A 13,306-nucleotide genomic window follows, 5' to 3' on the forward strand; every position below is an offset into this window, starting at 1 on the left:
CTTCATAACTCTTCAATCAAGAATCCAAACTTTCTTTCTGTAAAAAGGTAAAACAACAATGGGGTGAACACTAATGCCCAGTAGGAATCTCATAGTTCTTAATCAATAACTAACACACAGACAGAAATGATCATGCATGTAGGGTGATGCCATATAGTAGAGTGATATTTTATAACTTCAAAATATCATAAGTAGAGTACCTTTTCTCAAAAACTATTTGAACACTTTTAAGAAAAACCTTCAGCTATTAGAATTCATCCCTTAACTTTAGAAAACCATAGATTCTTGTGAAACCAACATGTTTAAGAAACAACATCATTTAAAAATTATCAACCAATTCCCAAAATATTCCCCATTTCATTTCCATTTTTTTTTCTTATATTATTTCCAATCATTATAACTCCATAATGTCAAGATCCAATTTCCTTTATGTTCAAAAAGACAATCCTCATACACTCAATTCCAACTTGCCCAACAATTACCTCACATTAACGTTTGCATTACCAAATAGAATACAAGCATGACACAAGAATAACAATCCATTTTTAATTCAATTCCTCTATTATTTACAAAACAAAACTCATAATTTTCCATTTTAATCACAAGCAATCCATTGAGTGTATCAACACCAATCCCTAATCCAATTACCATTTCATTTTCCATTCTTTTAATTAATCTCATATCAAATACTGGATCCAATCACAAGTCATCTCCATGACTCACATGCTTTATTGGTCACACGTTGGAAGAAATGCGGAACCTTACACTTTACTGGTCACAAGCCGGAAGGAACGCGGAACCTCACGCTTTACCAGTCACAAGCCGGAAGGAACGCGGAACCTCAACATACCACACGCTTTACAAGGCGCTACTCCGGAAAGAAGGCGGAACTTATCTCAAGCGCCACGCTTTGCCGGCTCAAATACGGTGGGAAACGGACCCCAAGATAACATCACAATCCATCATTGCAATTAGTGGACAATGCCAACACATCTTCCATTATTTTCGAAAACTCAAACTCAAATTTGGGACTTTTTATCTAATCTTATCTAAATACCTTGTTAAGGTTTCAATCAAGGTTCCAAACATCACCTAAGGGTCCTCAATTATAATATTTAAAGTTCACTTGCCAACCCATCAATATCAAGAGTCTAACAACCATACAAGTTTTAAGGTGACGGGCACCATTATATATCAATCCAATGTGAATTAAAATCAGAGTCATCACAATATCTGGCAAAGCATCTAATTTTGACATTTTTGATTCAAAATCGATTTTCCAAACGATTTGCCAGATTTGGACTCTTTAGTGTTTATCAATTTCACATTGCACTTGTGAGATTAGATTTAGAACCATGGGAGTCCGAACTGTAGGGCTTCTTTTCAAACTTCTGAAGGGGGGGCGTAAAAAAGTCGAGCTATAGTTTCTGGTGACTCTGCTGGGGATTTAGAGAACTTGACTTGAACTCATGATATGACATTTTATCTACATTTATGTGTTTCTTTGCATTTGCATTTGCATTCGCATTGGTGTGCCTAAGTCACTGTGTTTGCCATCTACTATTCTTGAACGGTTTACCAGAGGCTTGCTTGGAAAAGCTTGCCAAAAGGCTGACCGGTTATGGGCTCTGCCACGGTGGGAACAAAACCTTTGGATCTGGACTACCACTGTACTGTTTGATCCTCCTTTCACTTCTCAATGTTAGGTGTGAGAGATATATTAGGTAGTTTTGCTGAGGCACCCTTTTTGACCAATCGGCCTAGTTGCATATCGAAAGCCATAGAGACTGTCCCAAACTAGGACATGTTACTTACCTGAATACAGGATTGTATGAAACCACCTTGCTTGAATAGTTAACCCTAGTTCCTGACGAAACTAGAACAGGGTAACTCTATCCCCTTATAGGGGTGTTTTGGCTCTTACTTAATTGGTATGTGCTTTTAGAGTGGAACTCTACAAGAATGTGCGTATCAGTGGCAAATTTGAGTATCGAATTTGGGGATCAGATTTAGGAGCAGAATTCAGTGTTGAGTACAGTGCTACAATTTTTTATTTTAATTGTGTGTTGTTAGTATCTGAGCTGAGGTGCTGTGTGGTTTCTGATTTTTGCTTTTCTTTTGCTTTATTTATTTTTGCAAGGTAGTTTATCGCAATTGCTTCGGATAGTTTTGTTACCTCCAAGCACTCTAGACCCGTGTGAGGAGACTGTACAGATTTGGGGATCTCATCAGGGGATAGCCTGTGTTTGCTTCACTCCCATCGGTTACTAGATGGAGGAGGGTTAGGCATAATTCACCAGTCCAGCAATCACCTGCATCTAGTCAAGACCAATCTTCTACATTCAGTATATCCAGGCTAGCAAGAGATTACTCGCCTGTTCAAATGACTTAGTACCCTGCAGCCAGTATGGAGGACTTGATCCGTCATCTCTAACAAACAGTGGAAACAATGTAGCAAGATGCTATCCGCCAAGCTGAAGTTACAGCCCGCCAAGCAGAAGTGATAAATAGGCTACAGCAACAGCAGCCATAGCAAGCAGTGGCTTTTGCTTCCCATGCACCTCTAGTGGGTATCCTAGCACCTAGAATCACTGTTAATGCTCAGGTTGAGAATCAGGGTAACCCAGTAGACCCCATCCCACCACAAGCCTCCAAGGCACTAGTGTACCAAACTGAGGCGCCATTTGAATTTGAGGCTGACCCCACTGTATTGAAGGTCAACAAGCTAGAAAAGCTTTTCAAGCGGGCACAGGGTGTGAAATCAATCCCTGACATCGAAGATGGATACACTGACTCCGTAGTAACTTTGCCAGATAGATTCAACATGCCTCACATAGATCGGTTTGATGGCTATGGGGATTCCATGGTCTATCTGCGGTTATTCTCAGACATCCTACGACCAATGGGCCTTACTAGACTTCAAAAGCTATCGCTTTTCGGCCAGACCTTGTCAGGAATAGCGGCAATCTGGTATGCAAAACTTGAGGACTCTGTGAAGCGGAGTTGGGAGGAAATGGCTGAAGCCTTCATCGCATAGTACTCCTATAATACCCAGATTGAGGTTATAACCCGAGATTTTGAAGCAACCTGTCAGGAGCCAAAGAAGGGCTTCTCGGACTTTGTAACGAGATGGAGGGCCAAGGCTTCGATGATGACTATTAGGCCGTTAGAAAAGTATCAAATCAAAATGGTGGTTCGTAATTTGCAAGGGAAATTATTACAGAAGATGATTGTCTTGCCATTGTTCACATTCACTGAGCTCTACGAGATAGAGGTTCAGATTGAAGATGCAATGAAATAGGGGTTGATCATCAATTAAAAAGAGCAGCCTAAGAGGCCTTTCACATGCAGTTCCAATGCAACCACGAGTGGAAGCATAACTACACGGCTATATGATGTGAATGTCGTTACCACGACACCCAAAACTGCCAATCCATTCGCCAGTACAAATCCACAAACTTCAAACAGCCAAGCTCGATCTCAAAGGGCCTTACTCCATTATATATGCCTTTATCCCAAGCCCTGAGGGTGTTGATTAAAAAAGGGCATCTTAAGCCGTTAGAACAATGCCCACTACCCGATTCTCTCTCACCTAAACACAACTCGGCCAAATACTGTGTTTTTCACCAACAGCATGGTCACGACACCGACTAATGTTACAAGCTGCGTCATGAGATTCAAGATCTCATCGACAACATGGTGATAGTACCACCCCAAAAGCCAAATGTGACTACCAACCCTCTTCCAGCCCACAACCAAGTTCCCCTACCCCGAAACCTAAATCTAATACATACATTGGCCATCCCATATGACCTTAGCGTATATATTACCCCCTCCCACCTACCCAAATCGGCTGTGTTCATTCCTGAAAGCACGAACTTGTGCATGATGGACACATCCATACTTCAACCTGAACCCGTAGTGGTGACAGTGGCAAAAGGAGGGAGGTTAGCCTTGGAGGAGAATACCAGTCCATTGCCTGAGAGCTTTGCAGACTTATTGGAAGGAGAGTATGACTCGTGTTGTTACATTATGGTAGTGGATCAAGCCAAACCCGAAGTGGTATTGCCAAAGGTAGCGGAGGTTAATATGGTCTGAGAGGATGGTCCAAGCTAAGGACTAGATGACCTAGCGGAGCTGGAAGAAGACTTAGACAATCTGCAGTTCTACGATGAGCAAGATCAGGGGGACGTGCAGACTGACTAGTTTGATCTAAATAGGTTGACAGACAACTTCAGGTGGCGTAGTGATGAACCTGACCAAGAGGAGGAAACTTAACCAAAACCTGAAGAAAAAGAAGCGAGAACAACTACAGTGGTCGGAATGGCTGAGGACAAGGGGAAGTTGTCGGAGAGCACCAGTATCAAGAATTTAGCTTAGGAATTGGGCGTCATAAGTACTGCGGATATAAAGCAGGAAGCTGTATTGAAGCAGTTTGTGTAAGAAAGGGATCAAGACAAACAGGAAGCTGGAAAAGCCCAACACCCTGTGGGGGATGTGAGAATGATTAGAACGGAACCAGATAATTGTTTTTTAGTTGCCGGAGGTGTGTGGTGGGAAGACGATGATCAACGTTTGGCCCATACTAACGAAGATTGGGGTGAAGACCTGCCAGACAATACTTGGTAATCTGAAGAGGTGGACCATATGATGAGGGGTGGGCAGTATTTCAAGCCCCCGCATTTGGACCAAGCTGAAGCCTCTAGAAAGGATAAAGAGGTTGAGAAATAGAGGGAAAAGCAATTGGAAGAAGAAGCGGTGTTGAAATAGTTAAAGAAGATCCATGCCGATATTTCAATTTGGAGTCTGCTCATGGCTTCTCGTGTGCACCGACAGGCTGTGCTATCAGCAATGGATAAAGCCAAATTGTCCATTGAAACTACTCCAGAATAGCTCGTTGGATTAGTCTTCCCGAGAGGCGCTGTGCCAACTTTAGCCTTCTCAGACAAGGAACTACCGCCAGAAGGCTCAACACACAACAAACCTTTGTACATATCAATAGAGTGCAGAAAAATGGGTGCCAATGGTATTGGTCGATATAGCTTTAGTTATCAACATCTGTCCATCTCGTACAACATATGCCATCAGCCTGAAACCAGCAGATTATGTGCCTACAGCCCAGGTGATTCGAGCGTACGACAATACAAGTAGAGAGGTTATGGGCACAGTACAAATCAGAATTCAAGTGGGCCCAGCTCAACAGGACATTGAGTTCCATGTCCTGGACGTGCCAGCCACTTTCAACCTATTGCTAGGAAGGTCATGGCTACATCAAGTAAAAGCTGTCTCCTTTACCCTCCACCAAATGCTGAAATACCCCCATGGAAAAGGGGTGGCTATTGTGTTCGGGAATTCATCTATACATCATTCGTTAGAGGTAACTACACTTGTGTTGGAAATTGTTCATGGCGAGGTGGATGTCTTCCTTTCTGGATTTACCCTAGCTAAGTCCAAAATAAAATATTTAGGTGGCGACTCTGTATTTGGCAAAGCAGTCCAATTTTGACATTTTTGATTCAAAATCGATTTTCCAAACGATTTGCCTGATTTGGACTCTTTGGTGTTTATCAATTTCATATTGCACTTGTGAGATTAGATTCAGAATCGCGGGAGTCCGAACTATAGGGCTTCTTTTCAAACTTCTGAAAGGAGGGGCGCGAAAAAGTTGAGCTACACACTCTCCTTTTGTACTCTAACTTTTGCCAAGGCCGCTCTTTTAAGTTTTCAACCTTGTGAGCTATATTTTTCTTTCTTCTTTTTTCTTTTTTTTCTTTTTTCATTTTTGTTCTTTTTTTTTTTCCTCTTGCTTCTTTTCTTTTTTCATTTTCCTTTTCTTTGTCTTCATTTCTACTTTTTCTTTTCTCTTTTTCTTGATCTAACTTTTGCCTGGGTTGCCCTTCTAGGTTTTCGGCCTAGCGAGCCTTTCATGGATAGAAAAAAGTTTAACTTGTCTATGTTGATTGATTGTGAAATCTCTAGGTCATTAAAATCCCAGAGAATGGCTATTATTCCTGACCAAATAGTCTTGATGATGTAGCGGCCCATCCAATTGGGTCTGAATTTCCCCCAAGCCTCGCAGATAGAAACTCGATTGTCTTTTAGCAATAAATTTTCTTCTTTCAGATTTTGGGAATGGGTTTTCTTGCCGATCTCCATTGGCTTGAGAAATGGCCCAGTTTTGAATCTTCGAGCGTATTTAACCTTTTTGCCCCTAGTTCAAGGGCTGCTTCTAATCCAACTATGCAAGCTTCCTTTGATGACATATGACCTTATTGTCCCTAGTTCAAGGGCTACTTCAAATTCGGCCATGCATGCCTCATATTTTGGTTGACCGTTGGACATTTTGAATCAAAGTTTGAAAGCAAAGGGGTCGAGTCTCGAGGCCGAGAGTGATCCTATGCTGTACAATCCCAAGATCAATTCCAGACATGTCTTCATGGGACCATGCAAAAATGTTTTTGAAATCTTTTAATAAAGCGACTAGTCGCTCATGCTCTTCTGAAGATAATGCAGAACCAATTTGGACCAAGCCAGGATCCTTTTCAGTACTTACATTAATAGACACGATTTCATTCATTCAGGGCGCACGCCTATCTTCTTCTCAGTTGATCAAATTTTTACAAATCTCGAGGAATTCCTCATTCTTTGTTTTCACCACAGTTTTGGAAACAATTTTGAAAAACTTTGGTCAATGCAATGATTTAAAGGCATAGAGAAGTAAGTGGAACTTACTGCCGTTTCATTCAGATCTTCTGGCTTAACTGGCTCAATGATAGAAACAGACTCAAAAGAAAGAGTGTAAAAGACAAACACAAAACAAGCAAGTGATGTTCGAGTTAACACCCTCAAAATCACCAACCTCCGACACAACAAGACTGACTCAATACCCAAGTCCAAAAGTAAAATAAACAACATTTTCAAAGTGCTAAAATAGTGCGTGTCATCCACCACATCTAGAGTAAAATGAGCGCCATCAGTAGGTGGTTCATCCCCGATCACATAATCACACTATCTCCCAAGTTCATCGATCCAGTGCTGATAGACTTTGTAGGACCTGGTGAGGCGATGGCCTTGTTGTCAATCAGATCTTGTATTTCATGGCGAAGGAAAAAACAACGGTCGGTGTCATGGCCAATATGTTGATGGAAGGGGCAGTACTTGGTAGCATTATACTTGGCTGGAAGAGAATCTGGGAGAGGCCGAGGGTTAAGGGGTTTGAGGTGGCCTTGTCTTATGAGGATTTGGAGAGCTTTGGATAAGGTCATGTAAAAGGGATTGTAGGTGTGGCTACCAGTCCTGCAAGGATTGACAGAGGGGTTGGCAGGTATTAATTGGGTTTGGAGAAGACCTCCTACAGGTGTAGGATTGGAGCTGGAAGGGGTGTTTCTGGTCAGGCATCCATTTTCATGGTTTAGCCCTAGATTTAAAATGCCCTAAACCTGAACAACAAAATGTCATCCACAGTCTTTACAACAACTGCAAGCACTTGCTGTTTGTTTAGCCCCTTGGCCTTCAAAATCTCGATAGCCCATCAAAGACGTGCAAAAGGATCAATACTTGCCCCGGCCTTGTTCTTGCCCCTTGCCTCCACTTTGCCAAAGGATTGGGTTGCTATATCGGAGTAGAGCCCAGTTGTTGTCGACATGCCATCACCCAGACTTGAGATAGCTTTAGGTTGACCCTTTTCAATTGCTAATCGCCCCAGGATTGGGGAGATTTTTGAAGTGAAATTTCTAGCATGTGATGTGGTCGATGATGGAGACAAGATCCCAAAGGCTAAGTCTGCCACAGTTCTCTGAAGATCTTTAATCATGCTCAACAGCTCAGAAGTAGTGGGCTCATGGGTTGGAGATGATTGGAGTTCAAGTGCATCCATCATACACAAGTCTGTGCTTTCTGGAATGAACACCTCAGGCTTGGGTAAACAGGCTGGGGTGATGTATATGCTGGGATTGTAGATGGATAAGAGTCTATGGATTAGGTTGAGGTGTGAAGGTAATGGGTTAGGGGTGACCTGAGGTCTTTTTGGTGGAGCTATGATCTCTTCGTCAATAAGATCCCGAGTCTTATGATGGGGGTAGATGCAACGATTTGTATCATGACCCGGTTGTTGATGATAAGCACAGTGTTTAGTCGGGTCATATCTGGGTGGAAGAGGATTTGGGAGCGGGCGGGGTTCTAGGAGCTGTAGGTGCCCTTTTTCTAGCAGAACTTTCAAAGCTTGAGAGAGAGCCATGTAAAGAGAATGGAAATTTTGGGCTTGGGGCCGAGTTGTAAACACCCAATTTTTGACCATCCTTAAGACTTGGGCGCTTTATTTCGAACACCGGATGATGAAAGTTACACTGTGCAATCTTTTCAATTCTCAGCAAAGAAATTTGGATTCAATCTCTAATCCCAAACTTTGCATCCCATTTTGGCCAAATTATTTTAGACCTTAAAACCCTTATCTCAAAATATTTTTCCAAATGCTTCTACGATGTTCTAAGGCTCGCATTTCATTTAAAACATTGCAATTTTCAGTAAACCGAGTAAGGACAAAGTAGAAATAAGTGGAAGGGAGGTAAACTCTTTGAAAAATATTTAAAACATCTTATTTATAGGTTTGGAGTTAAAGGAAATAGGAGGGGATGGAAGAAAACTAGTTTAGGAACAGGTTGGGCATCAATCCGTCAAGATAGAAATGAGTAGTCTTCACTAAATTAGGCATATCTTTTTGCATACTTATAATTTAGATGTGAAGCTACTACCATTGGAAACTAGACTTCCGAGACTTCAATTTAGACTCAAGAATCACCTAAAATCAAGTCCGGATGAGGGAGGTATGCTCGTTTGAAGTTGGGCCTGAAATACAGATTTTTGGAGCCGGCCGAGTCCATTTAGATCCAGCCGTGGCTCATTTAGAGCCGGCCAACTTTCAATGAAAATTTGTCCAGAATGCCTTTTTAGAGCTGGCCTTTCATTTTTGGGTACGGCCGGCTCTTAATAGCGCCAAACAGACAGTTGACGGGAATTGGACAGCTGGCTTTGTTTGAAAATATTTTTGACCAGATTGGCTCAAATTCTATAAATAGAGCCCCTGCATTCAGAATTGGGAGTTAGCAAATTTTCCAAAGGCTTTGAAGAGTTAAAAAGACCCCCTTTCATCTTCAAAACCTTTCTTCACCTTCAAACCTTTTTCAACAATACATACACAATACATACACCATTAGAGCTTGTTCTTGGAGCTTTTTGTTGAGATTTCAAACTAAATTTCAGAACCTTGAGGGTGTTTTGAATCAAGTCTGTTAACTAAGAAGCATCCTCTCTTTTAAGAGGTATAAGCTTGTCAGCTTTTTCCTTGCTTTCATTTCAATCTTTTCTATCTTTTTCTTGTGTTTCCCTACTGTTTTGGATCCATTCTAAGTATTAGAATTTGGGGTTGAATGGTTACCAAAGGTAGAAAGGTTTAAAACCTTTTCTTGCACCTTATTTCATAGCTCATACCCTTTGTTCTTGCACTCTTTTCTTTGTTTTTTACATTGATTTTCAGAGTTTTAAAATTCTGAAAAACATGGTTTAAAAGTCTCAAAAGTGGAGGGGTTAGCCACCTCTCATTGATTTTGCTTACTAGCTTTATATCTCTTGCTTTTGTCTATCTTTTTGTGCTCTTTAAACACACTTTTAGCCACTATTTTTGGGCTGTTCTTGGACTTTTTTGGGGCTGAAATATGTGATTTAAAAATTGCAAAAAGTGGAGGGGTTAGCCATCCCTTCTTAGGCTTTGTTCCATGGCTTTCTCTCTATTCTTTTTACTTACTTTCTCTTGCTTTTAACTACTGTTTTTTTTTTTTTTTACATTTGAGGGGTTGTTATAGGCTGTTTAATTCATTTAAATAGTTTATGCTTTGGATATTATACTTGTTGTGTTGTAAGTCCTCATGGCTTTGGTTGTTTAGGCCTTAGACACCGAGTCATTCGAGTTGATGGCTTTCTTTACTTAGTTTTCATATAAAGAGTCTCATTCTTAAAATTAATCTCGCACAATCATGTCTGCAACCTCCCTTTTTTCTTCTTTTCTTTTGTTTGAGAATTATTTCAAATGATTGATGGTTATTCAAGGAATGGGAAAAAGACCTATGCTCAGTGGCTTAATCTCTATGGAGGTTCATCGTTAAGGCATAGTCGCTTCTCGTTTAGTGGACTTAACCATCACTTTGGACAAATTGCTTAAATAATGGCAAGGACTAATAAAATTAGCCTAAAATCAATGGAACCGACATAAAGAAAATGTTTAGAGTTGGTTGGATTCTACCGGACATTATGTCGAGTCCATTGTTCTGAGAATTGTCATTTATCAATCCATGATACATTGATAAGACTTGGTGTGTTTCTACTTTCCTCTTTGAGCCTTCATGATAAGAGGGAGGGGTGGTCTTCCATTACATTTATTCAATTTTGTCCAAACGTGTTCGAAATCCTTAAGCCATCAAATTATGCTTATTGGTGATTTCGGATTCGAACTCCCTCTTCTCTTGAGTTTCCCATGATAGAGAGGAGCAGAAGGGTCAAACAGGGCCTAGAAAGGCTCTGTCTGCACTGTCCTTACCTCAGAGCACAAAACAGTCGACCTTATTTGGAGTCGGTCGGGCCTCATTAGGGGCCGGCTAGCCTCCAATGTTTGGAAAAACATAGTGTTTTTCATAGAAGTAGAGGGCAAGGACTAAGGGTGAAACAGAGCAAATTCCCAGGGAGGTAGACAGAGTTACTTTTGAAAAATTGTCACGTGCATGCAATCCTTGTGCATCTTTTGTTTATCAATGTTGTAAATTAATGTTCTCATTATTGTTGTAATTAATTATTATTGTCGTAATTAATTATTGTTGTAGTTATTGTTATTGTTTATTTGTAATTGTAAAACTAGTTAACTTAGATTGCTAGTTTATTGCCCATTCTAATATCCTTGTTGTAATAACTTAGCTAGTTAATTATTTAATTCATTCATTCATTCGAATTTGTAATAGTTAGCTTAATTTGGGCATTTGGACACTCATTCGGAGCCTTTTGCATAAGGGCAAAATATGTAATAATTGTGTATGTCTTCCAACTCCCATTTCTTTCTCACTTTTATTTACCCGCTCATAATGGTAGCATCTTGTTTCCTCAGCATTTCCCATGTTTGCATACACTTGTCTAGCATGCATTAGGGTTTGGGTCATTATACTAACTGATGTCAAATTCAAATTCTTACTCAAATACGTGATTTATCATGTCTTGAATTGGATCATATACCATGCTCATAGCTGAGCCTATAAAAATTGCATAAATGTGTGCATTGCATTAGTCACATTGTATTGTTTAGGAACATGCATATTTTCTAATCATTTTTCTTTATTTGGCTTGCCTCAGAGTACTAGGTGAGCACTTATTATTTTAGCATACCGCATACATGTGATTATTGCCATGCCAAGCATAATACCATGAGGCTAGGTGCTTAATTGATATAATTGTTTTAATGCTGGTGGATGAAGGCTGATTGCTTGAATTGGAATAAATTGATTAATGTACATACAAACTCACTTTTTCAAGTGATGTGTATTCAAAACACTTTTTTCAAACAAACATAAAATCAAAGTGTTCCAACTTTTGCAAAATTAGTCTATAACTTGCGTGCATCACATAGTAAAGATAGTCTAATAATCGGAACAAGAGCATATAATGTAACTAAGGCCGATCTTTGATCGGGCGAGTGGGGTGCTCAATTCATGACCTTCCCTTCTCATACCTAAGTTCCCGAGCCGAGACATTTTGGTGATGATCGATAAGTGGCCTTTAGCACGAGTCACAGGTTCCTAAATTTCCCAAAAATATTTAGGTGGGGACTCTGTAATCTAGCAAAGCAGTCCATTTTTGGTGTTTTTGATTCAAAATCGATTTTCCAAAAGAATTGTCGGATTTGGACTCATTTGTGTTTATCTATTTTACATTGCACTTGTGCAATCAGATTCAGAACCATGGGAGTCCGAATTATAGGGCTAATGATATTCGAAAGGAGCACAAAAAGTAAGCTACACGAGTTGAAGTGGTTGGTTTTTGGCTATTATCAAGAAAATGGTTTTTGATGGGAATGGTGACAGTGTTTACTTCTAAGCATTTCATGGCTGTGCTACCACTGGTAGTAGCATTAGAACTGCGAACAACATTCTTCCTCATAGGCTCATTACCTTCCACAATGATCCCTTGTCTTATGGGATCCTCGATTTGGACCCCAATTTCATAGAGATCCTTAAAGTTGAATAGTGGGAGGACTACCATTTTTTGCAATAGCCTTTCATGCAGATTTCTGACAATTGTACGAACTTGCTCTTTCTTTGGAGGCCTGTTTGCCATCATAGCCACCTTTGCCCTCCATCGAGTAACAAACTCTGAGAAGCCCTCCTTTGGTTCCTGACGCGTTGGCTCAAGATTACGAGTTGTGACCTCGATCTGCGTGTTGTAGAAATATTGGGCAACAAAGGATTTGGCCAACTCTTACTAGCTCTATTTCATAGAGTCCTCCAATTTAGCATACCAGATGGCAGTTATTCCAGACATAGCGCTGCCGAATAATGACAACTTATGAATTCTGGTCAAACCCATTGGTCGTAGGATATTAGAAAACAGACACAAGTGCATCATTGGATCTCCAAAGCCATCGAAATGGTCAATATGCGGCATCTTGAACTGCTCCCGCAAAGTAACGGCGGATTCAGTATATCCATCCTCAATACCCAGAATGGAGCTAACCCCTCGCACTTTCTTGAATAGTTTTTCAAGTTTGTTGACTTTGAGTAGGGTCAGGTCAAACTCAAACTCGCAAGGTGCCTCAATTAGAGCTCTAGACATTTGAACTGGAATTGGATCTGTTTGGACTGGAGGAATAGGAACACCCGGTGGATCCTGAGCTGTATTGGCAACGATGCCTGGCATAAAGCCACAGCCGACTGTTGTTGTTGTTGTTGTTGTTGTAACCTATCAGTGACCTTAGTTTGTCAAGTCATATCCTGCTGGAGCAAATCTATTGTTTGCTGAAGACGAATATGTAAATCCTCTAGATTTGTCGGAGGCTGGGCCATGATAGGAGTAGATGCCCAAGATGAGCTAAACAAAGGTGATCTAACTGGTGAATGTCGGAACAGTGGAACTGGTGAACCCTGTCTAGCCCTCCTTCGTCTTGCCACCAGTGAAAGCGAAACAAACACTGGCTGCCTCTGAACTAAATTTCTGACTTGACAAAGTCTATCGACACGAGTCCAGAGTACCTGGGGGATATCAGAGCCTTCTAAAG

This window comes from Camellia sinensis, chromosome 5 (assembly GCF_055761805.1).
Source record: "Camellia sinensis isolate YWXY chromosome 5, ASM5576180v1, whole genome shotgun sequence".
Lineage (NCBI taxonomy): Eukaryota > Viridiplantae > Streptophyta > Magnoliopsida > Ericales > Theaceae > Camellia > Camellia sinensis.